Raw genomic sequence first — 8,262 nt, 5'->3', positions numbered from 1 at the left:
CCCTCCCCATGTGATTACATCTTTCCTTGGTAATGGGGTTTTTTGACTGGCCTTTTGTAGCATGCGAAGCCACAATGGGACAAGAATATTCTCTCCTTATTTTTATCAGGCGCTTTTATTTCCTGAGCTGTTTTTGTAAGTGTGCTTGTTTCTGGTTCTGCTTCTCATCTGGAAGGGGGCCCGGGATTCAGGGATAAGATTAGATGCCCTGCTGTGTCAATTGGTCTTTTAAAAGAAAGAAGCAAAAGTTGATCACATGCTGAAGCTCAGGGCCGATGCAGAGCTACCTCCCAAGAGGCCAATCAATTTCAATTAAGGAGATTAAAAGCCCCGAGCACAGAGAGGCCTGGTCACGGGTTTCTGAATGCCTTGCTCCTCCAGCAGCCTAAAAGCAGGCCGCAGACCCCAGAAGCGCTGGATCTTGTCCTCTGGGCCAATGTCAAGACAGTGAGGGAGCGCATGCAAAAGAAGAAGCTAGCTGAAGGGGCTCAGTGATCCCTCATGGCATCTGGGGCAGGACCGACGGACGAGTTACTGTCCTCACCCCCACTAAGTATCCAGACCCAAATTACTGGGCCAACCCAACCCAGTGCAAACTAACACCCCACCATACTTCCCAGCGGACAGAACTACCCCAGGTTCTCATGATCTGTCCCCTCCCCTTCCGAGGCGGCGGCCTTCCCCGCCAGATTCCAGGTCCCCCCCTTCCCTAACTGCTCGGGCATCCTAGAGCCTACACCACTGAGAGGCGAGGGCAGGGGCCAGAGCAGGGGTGCCCGGTGGAGGAGAGGGGCCTTAGCACCACACAGGGTCTGCCTCTTACCGGCTCTGCATTTGCTCTGAGTCAGCACGTGACCGAGTTTCTTTTTAAGGCCGGTTGGCACACCAGGGCATCCCCTTAGCACCCAGGTATCTCAGCGAGCCTCACTTCCCATGTGCATCAAAACGGAACCACCACCTGCCGCACCGGGTTGGCCAGGCTCCCAGGAGGTCACGCACGTTTACATCAAGTGCCTGACACCCCCTCGCCACCCTCCGGAGGCAGCCTTTCCGATTACAGTGGCCCTGGGCAGACAGGGGAGGTGTGTGGGGGGGGATTACATTCAGGCCCCCCCACCCATGATCTGGTGGTTTTTGTTCAGAAGCCAGTGAATCAGCAGTCCTGTTAGTGCCGGAAGATCATGCTTTGTCTGCCGTGAATGCTGTGTAAATATCGACGCTGTGTCATCGGCCGGGGCAGGAGAACCAGGGCCGACGGAGGGGTGTGCAGGGATGCAGGGGAGGGGGCTGAGCCCGCTGCAGCCCGGGGGCAGGGCAGGAAGGAAGGAGGGCTCTCCGGGAGGGGAGTAGCAGGAGGCTGACGGAAAGCAGTTACTTGCTGGGCAGGAAAGAGAAGTGGCCAGGAACTCAGCTTCATGCCCGGGAGTAGTAACAAAGACAAGATCTAGCAAACTCCAGGAGCCCGAAGCCACCGTTCCCCCTGGCTTCTCTTCTCTGCTCCTTCTCCTTGGCTGCTATCCCATTTTCAGGCCGGCCTGGAGAGGGAAGGTGGCCGAGGAGGAGGTTCGGTCCAGGCACGTGGTGGCGCGTCTGTCATCTAAAGGGCAGGAGGGGCCGCTCTGGAACAGCACGCATCAGGAAGCACGGGGTCACAGTTCTCCCAGCCCTGTGGGGTGCCAGGTGCCGGGCGGCTCATGCACTTGCCCAAGGTCACTCTAGTCCATGGCAGGGCCATTTCCCGGGGCCCTTCTCCCACACCTCCCTGCCTCCTGCGCCTGCTTCCATCTCTGACCTACTTTTCCCAAGACAATTGAGAAACGAATGACCGAAGCTGCAGGCCTAGGCTTGTGAAGGCTTGTGAAGGCTTGTGAAGGCTTGGGATGGCTGTTCAACGTGAGAGCATCTGGACCTTTTTTTTTTTTTAAGCAACGAGAAAAGTAAGTCTTGTGCAGATTGCATTATATACAAATGGCATTTTTCTGGATACAGATTTATTTTACAAATGTAGAAAAATGGAACTTACCATTCATATTGAAGAGGAGGAAACTCTTGCTGTGTGGAGTTTTAAGGAAGCTTTAAGTTGCTAAGGAAGGAGAAGACGAGCTTCCCAAAGGAAGCCTTGCCTCGAGGTGGGACCAGCTTTGTGGGAGGGAAGGTATCGCCAGCCACCAGCCCTTCCTTTAGAAACCTGTGGGGTGGCCGCCCCATCAGGCAACAGGAAGGGACTGGGGTGTGATGTGCCCTGGGACCTGCCTTCATTTTTTTTTTAAGATTTTATTTATTTATTTGACAAACACACACAGAGAGAGAGAGAGAGAGAGAGAGCACAAGCAGGGGGAGTGAGGGAGGAGTGCTGAGCAGGGAGCCCGACATGGGGCTCGATCCCAGAACCCTGAGATCATGACCTGAGCCGAAGGCTGACGTTTAACCGACTGAGCCCCCCAGGCGCCCCTGGGACCTGCCTTCCAATAGAGCACCTGTATGGGCAGGTTTGCATCCCAGGGAATTGGCTTGGTGGTGCCAGGGCATGGGAACCCAGGCCAAGTTTGATAAAGACCCCGGGGAAACCACACCACCAGTGGAGGCAGCACCAGCCAGCGGGAGCCTGCCTGAACCACGGCTCCTCGCTTTGTCGGTGGCGGAGCCTGGGTCACGGTCTGTTCGGGCTGGCACAGCAGACCCCAGAGACTGGCTGGTTAAACGACAGACGTTGACCGCTCACGGTCCTGGAGGCTGGAAGCGTCAGGTCAAGCAGGTGCCGGCCGATGCAGTTCCTGCTGAGGATCTCCCCCGCTGGCAGACGGCCACCTCCTTCCTGCGTCCTCCCATGGCTGAGACCGCAAGAGCTCTGGTCTCTTTTCCTCCTCTAGGAACGCTAATCCCATCATGGGAACCCCCACCCTCACGACTTCATCTAAACCTCATTTCCTCCCAAAGGCCCCGTCTCCAAGTACCATCGAGGTGAAGGGTCGGGCGTGGGTCTTTAACACCTGGTCTCTGTGCTTCTCTGTGATGATCTTTGTGCCTCCTCCGTCGGTCATGCTGGCCTCTGGGCTGAGCTTCTCCAACTACCCTTGGCGAAGTTTTCTTATTTGCAGTAGGGCATGATGTGTGATGAGAAAGATGACATTATTGCATAAAAAAGACATGAAATACGAGCTCATTTCTTCTTTTATTCTGAGATTCCACTGACAGAGCCTTGCTGTTAAATTGGTGTGGATGCTGCTGAAGGCTCGCTGTCCCCTCTGTGTTCATCTCCCTGTGGAGCCATCACCGAGCCTCTCAGGAACCAGGCTTCCTGCGTGGGCCACTTTCTGAGGGCCGCTGCCTAGAGCCCCATGAGATACACCCCGTCAGCCCCCACATCAGTGGGACGCCGCCACTTCCAGAGACAAAGACTCGCATTGGGGTCCCAGTGAAGATGCAAGACTCCTCCCCAGAGGACAGAGCAGCCTGCTTGACAAGAACAGAGGGGTCCTCTTTCCCAAAAGCACTGGATGTCAAAACAGAGGGGTCTTGGGTGGGGGCGGAAGCCTGTGGGAATCCGGACAGGAGTGAACATTTCCCAGCAGAAACTTTTCCTGGCAAGAGAACTGGAGAGGAAGAGGTAGGATTTCAAGTCAACCTCCAACCAGTTGACCAAATTGCAAATCTCTCATTAAGATTTGCTGACCAGGGGCGCCTGGCTGGCTTAGTCCGTGGAGCACGTGACTCTTGATCTCGGGGTTGTGAGTTTGAGTCCCTGTGTAGAAATTACTTAAAAATAAAAATCTTTTGGGGCGCCTGGGTGGCTCAGTCGTTAAGCATCTGCCTTCGGCTCAGGTCATGGTCCCAGGGTCCTGGGATCGAGCCCCACATCGGGCTCCCTGCTCGGCGGGAAGCCTGCTTCTCCCTCTCCCTCTCCCTCTGCCTCTGCCTCCTGCTCTGCCTATCTGTGCTCTCTCTGTCTCTGTCAAATCAATAAATAAAATCTTAAAAAAAAGATAAAAATCTTTTAAAAAAATAATTGTTGGGGCGCCTGGGTGGCTCAGTTGGTCAAGCGACTGCCTTCGGCTCAGGTCATGATCCTGGGGTCCTGGGATCGAGCCCCGCACCGGGCTCCCTGCTCGGCGGGGAGTCTGCTTCTCCCTCTGACCCTCCCCCACCATGTACTCTCTCTCTCTCTCATTCTCGCTTTCTCAAATAAATAAATAAATCTTAAAAAAAAAAAAATTGCTGACCAAAGAAGAGAGTGGAGCTGTGGATTTACTCCATGTCTAAGCTAAACATGGAGCTTGTGAGCACCAAATGGCTCGTATGGCTGTGCTTTCTGGGCTCCGGTATAGTAAAGCCCCACAGGCATGATCCTGGGGCACTAGGCTGACTGTCAGGAGACCAGGCGTCTCTCTGTTATCATCAGTAAAGTGGTAGCAACAGCCCCAGTATTAGCTGGCTGGGGATGCCCTAACCAAGCCCCACAGGATGAGTGGTTTAAACAACAGAAATTATTTTCTTACAGACCCTTCCCTCACAGCTTCAGGAGGAACCAGCCCTGCCCACGTCTTGATGTCAGATTTCTAACCACCGGAACTGTGAGAAAATAAATTTTGCCAGCAGTGAAATAAGGGGCGAGCCTGCGATCCCCAAGACTCAGCCTGATTGTAAGCAGATTACGTCTCCGGGCAGAACTGTGCCCCAGCCTTCCCACGCCGCTGAATGTGTGACTTAGGCCATGTAATCTCTCCAGGTTAAAATGTATAAAGCACAGATAATAAAAATAACATCTATTTCTCTCCCCAGGTGTTCTGAGCCTTCAGTATGGTTGCAGGGATGATGCATCACAAAACGAAACAAATTAGTCCTTGGGACAGATGACCCAGGGGCAAATCAGCCACCACAACAAAAAAGACAAGCGTTCAAACCAACAAGAGAAGATTGTAATGCCTTCCTAACAACGTTGCTTTATTGATGCAATGCAAGGAAAACTACATTAGATTCTATTGATTCTCTTTGAGATCTAATAATATGCTTTACTCAGATCTTATTCACGTACCACTTCCTCCACGGTCTTTCTCAGGAGCTGAAATTGGCCAGTTACAAACAGAATTTGTTCTCCTGTCCTTTGAAATCACAGAAGTGGACGTGTTTTAGAACACAAAAGATACTAAGCTTTCTCAGGGAAACAAAGCAGAGCTGGAAGAAAAAAAAAAATCTCCCTCTAAACAAAATTGAAAGCATGCCTTACTTTAGATTTATTTGATTACAAAGTCTTTCTCGGAGCTAATCAGTTTTAGAACCGGTTCCTATTGGCACCAATGAGCCAATAAAAAATCCAGGAGAGAAGAAGTATCACAACAACTCAAGGAAACAAGGTTGTTCATTTTTTTTAAAATGAATTTTTTAAAAAAATTGAATTAATGCCTATGCCGCTGAGTCAAATTATTTATACATATGCTATAGGTTTTGCATCCCCAGAATTTGTTAGCATTCAGAGTATGATAAATTGTCCCTGACTGACTTGTGAAAAATCGTCTCAAGAAGGATTTTTTTTCCCCCACAGCGGGAAAATATGTAGATGACACACGGTGGTTTATTGAAACTGTTCTTCAGATGAACAGCCTGAAGGGAGAGGCAGGTTTTTAGAGGTCACAACAATGGTTAAGAATTTCGGCTGTGGGGCAGTGTTATAATGCTCATGAAGTCACTTCACTCCTGTACCTCGTGTTCTTCATCTCTCCAGTAGGTTCCAAACTCAGGGCTTTCTGCAAAATTCAGAGGGATCATACGTGAGCCCTCCCAGGATTAAGAACCTAATAAATCTCAGTTTTTGTATCATTATTATTATAGAGAATCTTTTCCTGTTTATATTTCATCTGCAGAAAAGCTACAAAAAGGATTGAATTTGTTGGAAAAAAAAACAAAGGTCTTGCGGCTCTTTAATGCACGTGCTATGTCAGTTCTAAGAAGGGATGTTAACAAGTGTTAGTAAGCCTGTGTGTTGCTGGTGGGGTGTTAAACGGTCAGACCCTTTGGAAAACTGGTCGTTCCTTAAAAAGTTAAATACAGAGTTACTATATAGCCCAGCAGTTCCACTCCTATCTGTATATATATATACACCCAAGGGAATCAACAATATACATCCGTACAAAATTTGTCCACAGATGTTCATTGCAGCATTATTCACAATAGCCAAAAGGTGGAAACAGCTTAGGTATCTATCAGCTAATGAGTAGATAAGCAAAATGTGGTAGAATATTATCTGGCAAAACGTAGCAATGATACACTGGTAGATGGTACAATGGGAATAAACCATAAATACATTGTACTAAGTCAAAGAAGCCAGGTGTCACAAAAAAAACACCTCTTGTGTGATTCCATTTTTTAAAAAATTTTTTTGATTTAGAAGTTTTATTTTTATCACTTGCAAATTGTATTTTCTGATTTTTTAAAAAATCATTTATTTATTTTTTAAGTAATCTCTACACCCAACGTGGGGCTTGAACTCACAACCCCGAGATCCAGAGTCGCATGCTCTTAACGGCTGAGCCAGCCAGGTGCCCCTCTTGTGATTATTTTAATACAACATTTTTAGTTTCAGGTGTATAACAGTGACTCACCCTGTGCGTGCATTCTGAAATGATCACTTCGATAAGTGTAGTCACTGTGGATGATTCCATTTATGTGAAATACCCAGAACAGGCAAATCCAGAGAGACCAGAAAGTAATTAGCGGTTGCCTAGGTTGGGTCAGGGAGCAGTGATGGGTGTGAGTGCTAACAGGTGTAGGGTTTCTGGAATTAGGTAGTGGTGATGGTTGTACAACCTTGTGAATATACTAAGAACTACTGAATTGTACACTTTAATATAGTTAGTTTTATGGTCTATGAGTTATCTCTGGGAAAAAAATTTTGAATTCTTAATGTGGAAGATAAGAAGGAAACAAAAAAATTGCAGCATCCAGAGATAATCACTGCAAGTGTTTTGATGTAGATCCTTCAGACTCATGCAAATATACACATTAAAAAAAAAATAAAATGGGATCATACAGTGCATACTGCTGAGTGGAAGTTTTATTTTAATATTACTATTCTATATTAGGAAATTGCCTCTACACTTCAGTGACTTCTACCTCTGAATCTTCCTGAATGTCTGGCCTTTCCACATTTCTTACCACGTTCTTCTCTTTCCAAAGCTCTTCAGGAGGACTTTTCACACTATTTTGCACTCCTCGGATCGTCAGGACGCTTCGGTCCTTGCTGTCACAACTTGCCCTGTGTTACAAGATATTTCATTAACACCTATGATTTCAGTAGACTTGATTCATAAATCCACACTTCTACCTTGACTTTTATCCCCTCTACTGGTCCTCCATCTCCAAAAGCCCACTGGAAATTCCCACTCGGGTATCATCACTGACCTTGTCATAGTGACTGAAATAGATCTCATTATACTTTTCAATGCCACAGCCTGGCACGGCCGAAGATGTGCTGAATGTTGAATCTTGAAAGGAGAGTTCATGCCCACACTTAACCTTTCTGATTCAAATCAGGCTTCTTGGAAGTGATGGAGACCTACTCTGGCTAATTTAGACAGAAAAGGGATGCAGGGAGGGAACTGTGGTCGCTCCCGCCCCAGGCAGGAAGGCTGGATATGGGACAGGGCAATGAAAACCGGCACCTGTCCACTTTGCTTAGCCTTGATTTCCCTAAACCAAGAAAGGTGGAGATAATCTTAGCAGCGGCCTCCTGGGATTTGTAAGGAAGACAGAGCTGGTATTTTGGAAGATACTTTGTAAACCAGGAGCCCCTGCACAGGTGTGAGGTTGTTTATACTCTAAAGTGAGGTTTTCTTGCCACTCTCGGACCATTTGTACCTCTGTGGCCCCTCAGCGTCCTCGCTTACCCATTAGCAGCCCCTCCTCCCCCCGGGACCTCCTCCCCCTCGGCCCCTCCGTATCCAAGCCACAGGGTTTTGTTCATTATTCCTTCCCTTTCCTCCCAACTTACTCAGCTGCAACAATGGAAACCAGTCTTTCCCAAGCTTGATTACACATTGCACTCACCTGGGGCAGTGATTCGGCCTCTGAGGGCCTGTCAAGACCTCCCAGGAGGTCTGCATTCTTAAACGAGCTCCTAAGGAGGGCACAACAGGAACGGGGTCCACCCACGCTCGGGAATCTTTGAACCGAGTTTCTCACCTGGAGCACTCATCCCCAGAAAGGGGTTCTATGTGGAAGTAAGTTTGGAAAACGCCGCATCCATCTCCCTCTTCAAGATTCACAATT

At 48.6% G+C, this 8,262-nt stretch overlaps 1 long non-coding RNA gene across 2 annotated transcripts; it reads left to right on the top strand.

Moving 5' to 3' along the window:
- The first annotated feature begins 392 nt into the window (after positions 1-392).
- On the top strand, positions 393-7,030 carry LOC114217346 (uncharacterized). 2 transcript variants are annotated; one of them, XR_003610962.2, is made up of 4 exons: positions 393-1,937; positions 3,183-3,607; positions 4,499-4,640; positions 4,780-7,030. It is a non-coding gene; the product is annotated as an uncharacterized LOC114217346 (long non-coding RNA). The 2 variants fall into 2 exon arrangements; XR_003610963.2 differs by lacking the exon at positions 3,183-3,607.
- The last annotated feature ends 1,232 nt before the right edge of the window (positions 7,031-8,262 follow it).

The sequence above is a fragment of the Eumetopias jubatus genome, unplaced genomic scaffold, assembly GCF_037043125.1.
Source record: "Eumetopias jubatus isolate StellerSeaLion01/CBP00866 unplaced genomic scaffold, mEumJub1_p1.0 scaffold_8, whole genome shotgun sequence".
Lineage (NCBI taxonomy): Eukaryota > Metazoa > Chordata > Mammalia > Carnivora > Otariidae > Eumetopias > Eumetopias jubatus.
This window is presented reverse-complemented; position numbering and strand designations above follow the sequence as displayed.